General features: G+C 41.4%; 1 protein-coding gene across 1 annotated transcript in view; it reads left to right on the top strand.

Annotated features, from left to right (window-relative positions):
* The window catches only part of LOC122559952 (solute carrier family 12 member 5), a 761291-nt gene that overhangs the window by 161918 nt on the left and 585989 nt on the right, over positions 1-13384 (top strand). The window lies entirely within an intron of this gene.

Genomic DNA, 13384 nt, shown 5'->3' with positions numbered 1-13384 from the left:
GTCTCAGTGTGGGCTGGGACTCCCAGTCTCAGTTTGGCCTCGGACCCCCCATCTCAGTGTGGACTCAGACTCTCAGTTTTAGCGTGGACTCAGTCTCCCAGTCTCAGTATGGACTCAGACTCCCAGTCTCAGTATGGACTCAGACTCCCAGTCTCAGTATGGACTCAAGCTCCTACCCTCAGCTTTGATTGGAAGTATAGAGGCATGCACTATTTTCTAAATGTGGTGAAAATTCAGAATTGAATAGAGACTTGGGAATTCTAGTCCATGATTCTCAAGGTACCCATGCAGGTTGAGTCAGTAGTTGGAAAAGGAAATGCAGTGATGGCATTTACTTTGAGAGGTTGTGAATATAAAAGCAGGGATGTCCTGGTCCTGGAGTATGTTCAGTGGAAGTTCATGAGCATGATCCCAGAAAAGAAAAGTCTCAGGAATGAGGAACATCTGAGGACTCTGGGTTTTTACTCGAAGGAGTGTAGAAGCATGAAGGGGGGAATCTAATTGAAACATACAAAATACTGAATGGCCTGGACAGAGTAGATTTTGGGAAGATGTTTCCATTGGTAGGAAAGAGTAGGACCCGTGGCCACAGCCTTAGAGTAAAGGGAAGACCCTTTAATATTGAGATAAGGAGCAACTTCTTCAGTCAGAGAGTGATGATTCTATGGAATTCACTGCCACATAAGTCTGTGGAGACCAAATAATTTAGTATGGATATTGAGTATAGACTGAGATAGATAGGTTCTAGAGTATCAAGGGGATCAAAGATGATGGGCAGAAAGTGGGAAAATGGGGTTGAGAAACTTATCAGCCATGATTAAATGGCGGAGAGACTCAATGGGCTGAAAGGCCTAATTTCTGCTGCCATGTCTTATGTACTTGACTTCCAGCCTTGAGGTGAAGCCTGGCATGGTCTGGGTTGGAAGGACGGTTATTCTGAACTCTTATTTCTCTCTTTTTCTAATTTATAGCTGGGCTTTTTAATTTCTTCACTTTTCTAATTATTTTTGCTGTAGAATTTGTACCTTGGTATCTAAGATGGTGTTGTAAGTGGCAACATGTAAACTTTTCACTGTACTCATGTGAATACATGTGACAATGAAGCTAATTCTAACGTCATGAGAGTTCTGGACAAAGTAGAGAGGGAGAGACTGTCCGGCTTGTAAGAGGATCATGAATCAAAGGGCAATGGAATGGTGTCAAGGAAACTTCAAAAGGCTTGGCTTAAAAGAAAGAGATGTACTTCCAAACTGAGCTATAATCTCCTTGAGACATGTTGTAAGTCTTTGCCTTTCCAGAATACACAAGAAAAAGCCATTTCAACCATTTTCCCCCCATACACGATGAACTGACTTCAACCTGGAGTTATTTTCTCATCTGAGAATGTCAAGATGGCTACAGTGTCGAAGTCCATTTTGTGAAGCACTTTTCAAAGGAATTTCTGTACTTTGCAAAGCCTTGATGACTGTGCTTTGATGTAAAAAATGAGCTAGAACGGTAGATGGATGAGCAGAAGGAATTATGGCAAGAACTTAGAGCCAGATTGGTCCCTGAGATGAGAAGAATGTTCTATGATGACAGATTGAGAAAATTGGGTTCTATATTCTCTGGAATTTAACAGAGTAAGAGGTGACATGATTGAAACATTTAAAATTATGAAGAGGATCCTGACAGTTTATTGTCTGTGGACAGGAGAGCTTGAAAGAGGCTTGCTGTCACCTGATGTTGGAAAGACCCATCAAACTTCATCTTCTGCCTAGGAACCCTCCAACCACAAGGGATAAACTCAGACTTCTCCAGTTTCCTCATTTCCCCTCCCCCCACCTTGTCTCAGTCCCAACCCTTGAACTCAGAACCACCTTCCTAACCTGCAATCTTCTTCCTGACCTCTCTGCCCCCACCCCCACTCTGGCCTATCACCCTCACCTTAACCTCCTTCCACCTATCGCATTTCCAACGCCCCTCCCCCAAGTCCCTCCTCCCTACTTTTATCTTAGCCTGCTTGGCACACTTTCCTCATTCCTGAAGAAGGGCTCATGCCCGAAACGCATATTCTCCTGCTCCTTGGATGCTGCCTGACCTTCAGATACATTTCACCCAATCCTGTCTTGCTGCCTCCCAGCTCACCACTAGAGGGAGCAGCGATTCCACCTGTTGTTTGCCTTGGCTGCTACAAACAGAACAAAGGAGCTATTTTTCAGGGATATGAACCCAATCATTTAGTACTGAAAGGAGGGGACCTTTCTTCACTTGAAGGGTCAGGAATCTGTAGAAAGCTATACCTCACAGGGTTATTGATGACCCATCATCGAATAAACCGGAGGCCGAGATTGTTAGACCTTTAGTATCTCAGGCAATCAATGGATATTTTGGGTGGGAAGGGAAATTGAGATGAAACTGCGCAATGGTGTCAAATGGTGGAGCAAACCAGATGGACCAAATGTTGTGCCCCTGTCCCTAACATGTTCTTATCAGGATGTGTCAAAACACAGTGACTACTGGGGTGTATGTATTTAACTGTGCATATGTGGACTCTATGACTCCAGAAATAATCATCCATTTTAGGGTATTAATGAAACAACCACTGATGGTATCATTATTGCAAGCATCTTATGTTCACTGCAGATTCCTTTGTCCACTGCTTAAGTACACTTTTCCCCATGTATTTCCAGGCTCTTGCCAATGGTGGTGTGGTGCCCCAGGCTTCCATTTCCAGCATCAGTTGTACAGAAACCACGATGATCTTACCATGAGGGCACATGCAGGAAGTAATGCTGGTCACTGATTGATAATGTAAAGCTAAAACATAATTTGCAAAAGAATGACTTTAAAATGGGGACATCTTCCTTGTCCAATTACTTCCACTTTCATGAACCTAACTTCAGTTAAAAACCATGGACAGGATTTTCTAAACTCCAAGCTTAGGTAGGGATCAGAGATCCACACTACTTGGTGAATAGTTTTTGGTGAGTTTTTCCGATTTTGCTCAATACTGGTTGGAAATGGGGACTGCCATCTAATTAAAGATGTGGGCTAGGGTCTCAGTGCTGGAAAGTGAATGAGAGGCTGTACACCATGAAAGCAGCTGCAGGGTGCTGTGACAGTTCAGTGAGAGAGAGAGGGAGAGGGCACCTTAAGGTAGAGGTAACCTGATTCCTACCATTCCCACATTAAAAGTAAAAACAGAATGGCCTGTACGTCCAGCCACCAATTGGGTGAATCCTGTTGCAGCTGTTGTACCCAGCTGGGAGTTGTGGCCTATAAGCAAGGCTGGAACACTGACTGTCAGTTGCTGCTGGAACAATGTGTCTAACAACTTGGCAGCCCCCCGTTACTTGTGGGAAACCTGAGGCTATTTGGAAAAATTGAGAGCGGATTGTCCTATTGTTTTCCACTGAAATTCTATGTTCCTCTGCCTCTGTGCTTGCTATTGGTGTGGAACAAAGTTCTCATATTTGCCTAAATATCTCATGTACAAACCCACTGTGTGTGTGTTTGTGTGTGTGTTTGTGTGTGTGTATATACATATAGATAAATCTAATATTCAATATCTTATGTAAATCCACAAAATATCAACACAAGCTCTGTCATGCCCAGTTTTTGAATAGAACTGTATGAGAGAGGAAGTAGAACTTTAATAAGCCGTTGTAGGAGCAAATTACCACAGTTGCTGGAATCTGTGCTGAAAACAACGAATGACCTGCTGTGATCTCCAGCATTCGTTGTTCATAATGAACGCTTGAGCTTTATTCATTTCTCCCCCTTGTATCCAGCATGCAGATGTCATCCACCAGTTGGAAAAGTTGAATATTCACCAGTTTCAATCCTCTACTCCAGCCACTCTGTTTGCTAAAACTCCAAGAGAACTGATTAGTGATTTGTTTTCTTTCCAATAATTCTGAATGGGAAAGCTCCAAGATACCTTTTGTGATTTTCCTGGTAAAGCACCCAAGTCTCACAAACTGAACTAGTACCGCTTCGGTCTATCTAAGATTTATGTCTGTGAATCTGAAGTGGATTGGAAATAATATTGGTGCATGATCTTCACTGTAGCATATCTGAACTGACGCATGGCAGCACAACAAGGAAGCAGAAATGGACCATGCACTTCCATAGTTTGTCAGCTATTCAGTTATATCATGTGGATCTATGTCTTACTCCCTTATAACCTTTCATAAAAAAATCTATTTATCCCAGTTTGAAATTTTCGATGGACTGAGCATTTCTGAGGAGTGAGTTGCAGATTTTTGCTCACTTTTATTGTGGGAAGCTATTTATTGAAGTCATTTCAACCAGACTATTTCCAATTTTAACCTTATTCTCACTTGTCTGGTCTTCCCCACTAGAGGAATTAGTTTCTTTAGCAACCTTTTTAGTCAGCTTAAACACAAAAGCACATTAAGGAGCTATGGTTCATGATGTGTAGTATTCTGGGATTTTATGTGGACAGCTAACTAGCATCCCTGTGGATCCCAGCCCATAATTCATCCTGGATATCAAAACACTGTACAGTAATCTAGATCTGTGGAAAACAGCTGTAGCCTGGTTACGTGTGTAATGCTAGAACTGCAATTTCAAATGTTGTTCAGGTTAAAATTAAACTTCAATCTATAATTGGGAAATTACCATGACCTTTCAAAGCAGTAATCACATTTCAGCACACATGGCTTTTCTGATGTATTTTTAAATTGCATTTGTTGCAAAGAATTGAATGATGTATTAATCATTTTAATAACACTATTAACATTGATGTCTCATATGTGAAGAATCAATGCTCCCAGTAGGACATGTTTTGGATGACATAGAAATCTCACTGGAATTGTGGGCTGTCAACTCTCTAAATAGTCCTTAATGAGGAGTTCATTTAAGATCCTTGTATTGGTAAATTTTGAATTTTTTTTCTTGGCTATGTCGTGATCTCAAGCAGGGTGGATGTGATTTAATATGCTAATTTAGGACAACGAAGTTTCCCGTACTCGACTGAAAACATGACATTGTTCACGTTCTATACGATTCTATTCTATCCCTTTTCAATGTGTAAGTGGAACAAAACAAGGAACTGCAGATGCTGGAGATCTGTAACAGAAAAACAGAAATCGCTGGAGAAACTCAGCAGGTCTGGCAGCATCTGTGCGGAGGGAAACAGAGTTCATGGTGACTCTTCATCAGGACAAAATATAAGTGGACTCTGGAGCAAACACAGAAACTGCGCTTCAGTGTATTCGGTTTGATATTTTAATTCTCTTTTCACGTGGGTCTCAGGGAACAGCAAAGAGTGAGCCTGAGCTCAACAGCTGTTCCAGACGGCCAATACAAGCAGAATGGGGGTCAACCAGTTTCCTGTGTAATGTACAAAGGCTATGTGGTAGTCTTTTATCTTCAATATCTAAGTGGTAATCTGGGAGAATGGATTAGCTCTGACATTTATAGGATGCACTGCAGATTTAATAGGCTGAAAATTGATTTAAGCATGCAGCTTCTAAAACAGGTGGGTAAACCGTTACACCACATTACTGTCAAGGTGTGAAATGAAAATCTTCCCGATAATTCTGATGATGTAGCTCCTTGAATGTTGGCACAGTCATCTAAGAATTTGACAGCAGCTGCTACATGGATGAACATGGCGATTTTGCTACAGTTTGAATCTGCAAACAGCACGAGGTACTTGTTAGTTGACTGGTGAGTGTAAAACACGTGATATTGGCTTGGTGCCCATTTAAGACTATCTCTACTGATTTTTGAAGTGCATTGAAATGAAAATCAAGGGAAGTGTTTAATGGGGTTGCTATTTCATTTGTTAATGTGAACCAAATTGGCAAGGGCAGCATTCAGTGCCTATCTCTCATTGCCCTTCATTGCCCTTTAGGTAGTGATGATAAGCTGCCTTTATTGAATTACTGCAAGTCTGTGCTATGTAGGTACACTGAAAGTGCTGTTATGGAGGCTGTTGTCAAGATCTCAATCCAGTAACAGTGAAGGAATGGCAATCATAGAATCATAGGATCCCTACAGTGTGAAAGCAGGCCATTCGGCCTATCGAATCCACACCAACCTTCTGAAATGCATCCTACCCAAACTCAATCCCCTATCCTATTCCTGAAACCCTGCATTTCCCTTTGACTAACCCACCCTGTCTGCATATCCAAAGACACTATGGGCAATTTACCATGGCCAATCCACCTAAGCTATACTTCTTGTACTTGTGCAGGCTAGGGATGGGGGGTTGGATCGGTTGAGGCTTTCTGGGTGGTGAAGGAGGAGGTGCAGGGCATTGGGTGTGGCAGGGTGGAAAGGAATATTTCTGGTGCAGTGAGGAGGTGTAGTGAGAGCTTATAAATTGCACCATTAACATAATGGCCTGGTATCTTTGAGCTGATAGAGGTCCCTGGTTCAGAAGGTGCTGTCAATGGCAGCAGAAGCAAATCCACATGGTTTTACACACTTGCCAAAGTCTATATCACTCCTACCTTCCTCAGCCACACTCTTCCATCTCTATCCTTACCCACTCAGATCTGTGAACACGTGAGGCCGTATTTTCCTTGTTATGTTAGAAGCAACAGAGAGTAGGCATTAGGAGGGTATTTAGAAACAGCAGCTGGACTCAATTTGGAGATTCCTGGTGCATTACCATTATGTGGCACCATTGTAGCCCTGGTATTAAGGTGTGGTTAGCAGACTAATACACAACAACATGCCCTTTTGTGGAGTAGGCTATATACACTGGAAAATCTCACTGAGCAATTAGAGAAGCCCCTCAGATATTAGTTTCCCGATGGAACTCACATATAATATTTGTTACCATTACTACTCTTTTCCCTGTGGAGATCTTTTATAGCATCAAGACCACCAGGGAGAAAGATTTGTGGAAAACAGATCCACAGGTCACTCCTCATCTCCTGACACTTTCTGTTAATCACTGCATCAAAGTAATTAGATTAATTAATATTTTTCATAAAGTGTCTTGTCATATGTTGTACAGACAATTGCAGCATGACTAATGGATAACCTTTCGTGGTGACAAACTGCATATACAGTGCAGCATTTTATCCTTTTGTTATAGAGAAGGGGCTAGAAGCAGAAATGTCAGGAGACTGCTCCATCAATCACCGGCAAGTGAAAAGCCAAATGGCCTTTTGGCTAAATATCAATAATGATCAATATTGCATCTGTACATAAATTGAATTTATTCTGTAGAGTTTACGTCACAGAAACAGGCCATTTGTCCCACACATCTTTGCCAGTATTTTTGTTCACCCCAGTTAATCATCAGTCATACACATCTAAAACATACTATATAGACTGTCACAGTTTCCCTTGCAAATGTGGTGATGAGCTGCCTTTTTTAAACAGTTGAAGTCCACCTGGTGTGGGCAGACTCACAATGCCATTAGGGAGGAGTACTAGGATTTTGACTGAGCACACTGACTAAAAGGTGATATATTTCCAAGTCAGGATGGTGAGTGGCTTGGAGGGGAACTTGCAGGGAATGGCATTCCCATGCATCTGCTGCCCTTGTCCTTTTAGATAGTAGTGATCATGGGTTTGGACGGTGCTATCTAAGAAATCTTTGTGGATTTCTGGAGTGCATCTTATAGATGGTCCACACTGCTGCTTACCTAATGTCAATGGTGGAGGGACTGAGTGTTTGTAGATGTGCTACCAATCAAACAGTCCTTTTAAATAGTAGTGATCATGGGTTTGAAAGGGGCTATCTAAGGAATCTTTGTGGATTTCTGTAGTGCAGTGTTATAGATGGTTCAGACTGTTGCTTACTAAATTTCAGTGGTGGAGGGACTGAGTGTTCGTAGATGTGGTGCTAATCAAACAGACTGCTTTATCCTAAATGGTGTCAAGCTTTTTGAGTGTTTTTAGATCTGCACTCATCCATTGAGTAACTTGTTGCAGGATTCTTGGCTTTTATAAGGCTTGTTCAGTGAGCTTCTGCCCAATGTAGCCTTGGCTACTGATAGTGGCTGATCCAATGATGAGTTAATGCCATAAAGTGTCCACATGCTATGGTTTTGTTGCTTTCTAGTAGTTATTACAACTAAATGGCTTGTTTGACCCTTTCAGAGAGCAGTGGAATCAGTTACATTGCTTGGGGTCTGGGGTCACACATAGGCCAGACCACATTAGGAATCAGTTTCCATCCCTCAAACACATTAGTGAACCAGATGGGCTGTTACGATAATCAACAATGGGCTCACGGTCATCATTTCCAGATTATCCTTGAATTTTCAGTGACAAAGCCAGTAGGCCATCACTTCTCAGAAAAAAAACTATATATAGATTTTTTTTCTGTTTTAAATTTGCTTTCTTATCATTGTACCCCCTTGCAAAAATTAATAATATGAATTATCAAACCCAGTTTGATCCTGGGATCCATCATGTCCAGTATTACCAGCAGCTGCGTTTATAACACTTACATGAACTATGCTTCCCAACCCTGGCGGGAATGGACTTCATTTATGGGTTCAGTTGAAAATCAGAGCTCAGCCATCATCCTTGTTGCACACTACCCTCTCTCCTCATTGAGATTGAGGGTCACATGTTTTGGGATGTATCAGGTTCTCCTTGATCCTTTACATTAGGGTAATACTCAGCAGATAAGCAGCAAGAACACGGTGGCATGATGGCTCAGTGGTTAGCAGTGCTGCCTCACAGCGCCAGGGACCTGGGTTCAATTCCCGCCTCAGGCAACTTTCTGTGTGGAGTTTGCACACTCTCCCTGTGTCTGTGTGGGTTTCCTCCCACAGACCTGCATGTTAGGTGAATTGGCTGTGCTAAATTGCCCGTAGTGTTAGGTGCATTATTCAGGGGAATGTATCTGGACCCTCTTCGGAGGGTAAGTGTGAACTTGTAGGGCCGAAGGGCCTGTTTCCACACTGTTGGGATTCTAAAAAAAACATTTGCCCTCACAGCTACCAGCTTTGTTTTCATGGGTCTACAGTGTTCGGGTGAGGAGAAGGAGCTGCAAGTCCATACTGCCAAAATCTCACTGAACTGATGGGACATTAGACTCCTGGTTTCCAAATCGGAGGCTGACGTCTGTCAATGAGACAGACGTCTGACCAGCAGAGTCAAATATGGGAGCCCATCTCCTTCCGGTTGGTAAAAGGACATGATGAGGCCAACGACCAAATGGTGATCAATTCATTGGCTCCTGCTGGAGCCTGAGTCCTTTAATTGAGAAGCTGGACTAATTCTGGCCAGTCAGCAGTGCCACAGATAGAGTTGTAGCTACAAAGAAAGGCCATCCAAATGCCTGGCTGTCCTTGGACAGGAGTAAACAGAGTTGTTAAACACAAAGGTCACACAGATAGTCCCCAACAATGGTGGCTTGTGTTTCCCTTCTGTGGACAATGAAGTGCTCAAAATGGAAGGCCATTTCCAGACCCTGCTGGAATGCTGCCATGTTTAAGTAGTGGTGTGTCCTCATAAATAGCCACACAGACAGGAAACAGTTCTTGGCAGTCAATCTGCAAACTTTCCCACCACCAACAATGTGGCATGGGGGCAAGAAGACATTAGCAAGGCCCTATACAATTTAAAACCATGTGGCCAGTCTTTCAGCCTCCCAGCCGAATGTCAAAAGCCCGGCAAAACTTGTTCCATGTTGCAGAAAATGTTCCACTCCCACAACGGCAACTAGGAGTCTTTGGCCTCAAGCCAGGACCAAAGCCATCTGGGCCACGGCTAAGTTAGCAACAAATTTGTCGCAACTTCGCAGTGGATTTCCGGTTGACAGTTGTTTTGCCTATGTAGCATTTTCACAATCACGAAATACAAATCTATTCTTGGAAAAATAATTAACTTGTTCTGCTTACCTCTGTTTTCAGAGATCAGAATTCATTGTCTACCCTGCAGTTGCTCAATCTTTGAATTGTGTGTTGGGAGGTTTTTACATCAGTCGCAGTTTTGTTTCAGTGGATAACTCCCTTGTCTTGGAGTCAAAAGGCTGTGAATTCAAGCTTCACTCCAAGACCCTTCAATGCAGAACCAGGAGAGTGCTTTACTGAGTGCTGTCTTTTCGATGTAATGTTCAAACGAGGCCCCATCTCTGCTTTCCAGTGGATTTTAAAGATTATGTAGAATTATTTTGAAGAAAAACAAAAGTGTTTTCTGTGATGTTCAGTCCAATATTATTCCTTGAGAGAATCACAGAAACAGGTTATCTGTTAATTATCACATTACTGTTTATGGGAGATTGCTCTGTTCAAATTAATTGTGGTATGACCTACGTTACAACAGCAACTACAATTCAGAAAAGAGTGATCATGAAAGCCACTATATGAATCAAATCTTTCTTTTTGATTTTCTCAAGAAAAATAAGAATTCTTAATTCCACATTTGTAGCATTCAGAATTCACAGATCAGTTTTCCAACAAATATACATTGAACGTTCATGGTATCAGTGGCATCAGTTAAAGTAATCATTGAAGAGAGCTGAATTAATGTTGCAGTGAGAATCATAAAAACCAGACAATTAAGCAGATGTACATTCAGCTCATTTTCTCTTTTGTTTGTAATAAGTCTCGCTACTGGTTTTCAAATCTCGTCAATCCTACTGATTTCCTGGGCTTTCCAAATGACTTGAGACAATTCTGTTTATAAGCTTAGTTTCATTATTTTCATGTAGCTGCATCCTTAAATGAAACAGACTTTAAGTTCAGAGTCCAGTGCTTTCATAAGGAACTAAATAGAGACATTGGAGATAGGAGCAGGAGGAGGTCATTCAGCTCTTCGAGGCTGCTCTGCCATTCATCATGATCATGGCTGATTGTCCAACTCAATAGACTAATCCTGCTTTCTCCCCATAACCTTTGATCCCATTCACCACAGTGATGGCAAGACACTAGCCCAGCTTTTGTGTAGCTTAGTCTGCTCAATATGAAGATGGGTTTGAGGTTGCTATGGGTCAGAGATAGCATTCCACCCAGAAGTGTTGCCGATGCTACAACACAGGAAGCACACAGCAAGGGAACAGCAGTGTGATAATGTCTGGACAATCTATTCTTCTGATGTTGATTGAGGAATAACTATTGAGTATGGCACCATAGAAAATTCCCCAATGCAATGAATCTTCTAGGTTCATCTGAGAGGGAAGAAACAGGACACAGCTTCAGGTTATGCCTGATTTGGCTGATTATGTATGCAGGTGTCATTGGAAGATGAGCAATTCTTCTCATCTCAGCTACCATATCAACAAAAGAAAACTGGCCACTCAATCATGGTTCTGTTGGTATTACACTCACATCTGACTCTCAAAAGTCTAGGGTGACACTCCTGTGCAGTAGGGATGAAGTCTTGCAGGTGAGGTCTTAAAACCAGGCCCGTCCACGCTCTTGAGTGGTCATAAGTGAACTCATACAGCACTGTAAGGAAGACAGGGTTGCCCCTATTCCCAGAGTCCTGGTCAACATTTACCCTGAAGTCAACATCAGAACCGATGTCATGATCACATTTCCGTTTCTGGAGCTTGCTGTGTCCAACTTGGCTGGAGAGCATTTTGAGACATCAGGTAACTGGAAAAACCACTTCATACACACAGATCTCTTATATTCACTTTATTGCTGCTTATTTGACATAGTTATATGGATGATAATTGTTCTGAAAAGATGCCTGCCTAACAACAGGAACCACCTCAAGTAATTAATTGGACATAAAGAGTCTTGGAATGTCCTGAGCACACAAAAAATAGAGTAAAATTCAAATTCAACATATTAGGTCCCCATTTCATGTGCATGGTTATCATACAGTTTTTACTATGCAGTTGAAGAGAGAAATGGAGCATATATAATCTCAGAAAAACCATAGAAAAGTCATTCCCTTAATGGAGAGGCTCATTTTCATCATTGCAATCTTTCCAGCAGTGTCATGAAACCTACTTTCCATGAGAATTTTAGTCAAATTGCTCAGGGAAAGCAGAAGTATCTTTGTCCTGACAGTACTAATGCTCATTAGCAGCACAGATTGTTTCTTAATACTGTCACTGAAAGATTTGGAAGAGCTGAGATTTCACAAGGTACCACTTTGTCATGAAGACAAACTGTCAGTCATCATCAACTGGTCCAGTCCTTATAACAATTCCTCAATCAATCAGAGTCCTCCCTTCTCATAAAGTAGCATTGTTGGTTTTGCCAAAAAATTGGCATTCTTGCAAATTGTCCTGACAAGTCTGAAACAAAATGTTTATTCAAAATATGTTTTTTTCAGCAATATTCATGTACCATTTTGTTGTGTGACAAGCAAGTTAGTCATGACATGGAATGACTCCTATGAATAATGAAAACCAAGTTATGATTGTGTAACTGCCTGTGTATCCAAATGCTCACCAAATAAGTCACCTCAGCCAAGCCTGGTATTCTCATATGTCCTCACTGTACTTTCCATGGCAACACTTGAGCTATTATTGACGCAAAGTGGAAGATGTTCAAATCAGTTCTGCTGCTCATCATCATAATTAGCACAAAAATCTGACTTTGGCACTGATGCTGAAATTGTAATTGAGCCTAAAATTAAATAATTGCATAATTTAAAAAAAGTGTTTCAAAAACCATTGTTTTATTTTGCTGCAAATTACAAACCAATTCTATTCACCTCGAAATGTTCTCCTGGAAAAGATTTGAAGTAGGACATGAACAATCCTTTAAATTACTGCAGTTTGAGCACTTTTTCCACCTCTGGTTATGCATTTTGTTTTAAACAGCAATGAATCATTGGTTTTATGATGACACTGGGGACAGCTTTGGCCCTATGCCTGTCTATCTAGTATTAAAAGAGATGGAAAACATTCCTGTGTGCAGCTTATAAAAGTGTCCAAAGCTCACTTCAGAAAGAACATTTCATACCAGTTTATCATTTACAAAATCAATTCATCTACCTCTTTTTAAAGATGTACTTCAGAATAGCTATCCATAACTATCAACTGTCTATAGCTATCATAGCATATAGCATATGTAACAATTAATGCATTTGTCATCTCAAATCTGATCAGCTCAAATAATTACTGTGTTAAATGAAATCATGTTGGTTTGATCAAATATATCAGAAATTTAAATCAGAAACAAAGCCAACAGATCAAAACATTCAATGATTCTTCTAAGCTGTTAACCTGGCACTAGTAAATGCCACATTGTAAATTGAGTTTAATAGGTGTCCCACTGGAGGGAAGAGTGAGTAGAGCTGGGATCGGGGAGAGAGTGGCGATGTGGATTCTGGAGACCCCCTATCTTCTGCTTCTCCCCACCCTCTCTGGTTCTGGGCCATGTCCCTTGAATCCAGTTAAATGTACACATGGCACATGTGCTGATGTCAGCAACAACAACCATTTTGATTTGACTTGGTTTTAATGAAATGTTCTTTCAGAAGGTGCTGCAAACCA

Source organism: Chiloscyllium plagiosum, chromosome 20 (assembly GCF_004010195.1).
Source record: "Chiloscyllium plagiosum isolate BGI_BamShark_2017 chromosome 20, ASM401019v2, whole genome shotgun sequence".
NCBI lineage: Eukaryota > Metazoa > Chordata > Chondrichthyes > Orectolobiformes > Hemiscylliidae > Chiloscyllium > Chiloscyllium plagiosum.
The sequence above is the reverse complement of the archived record's forward strand: the minus strand, read 5'-3'. Positions and strand labels throughout refer to the sequence as shown.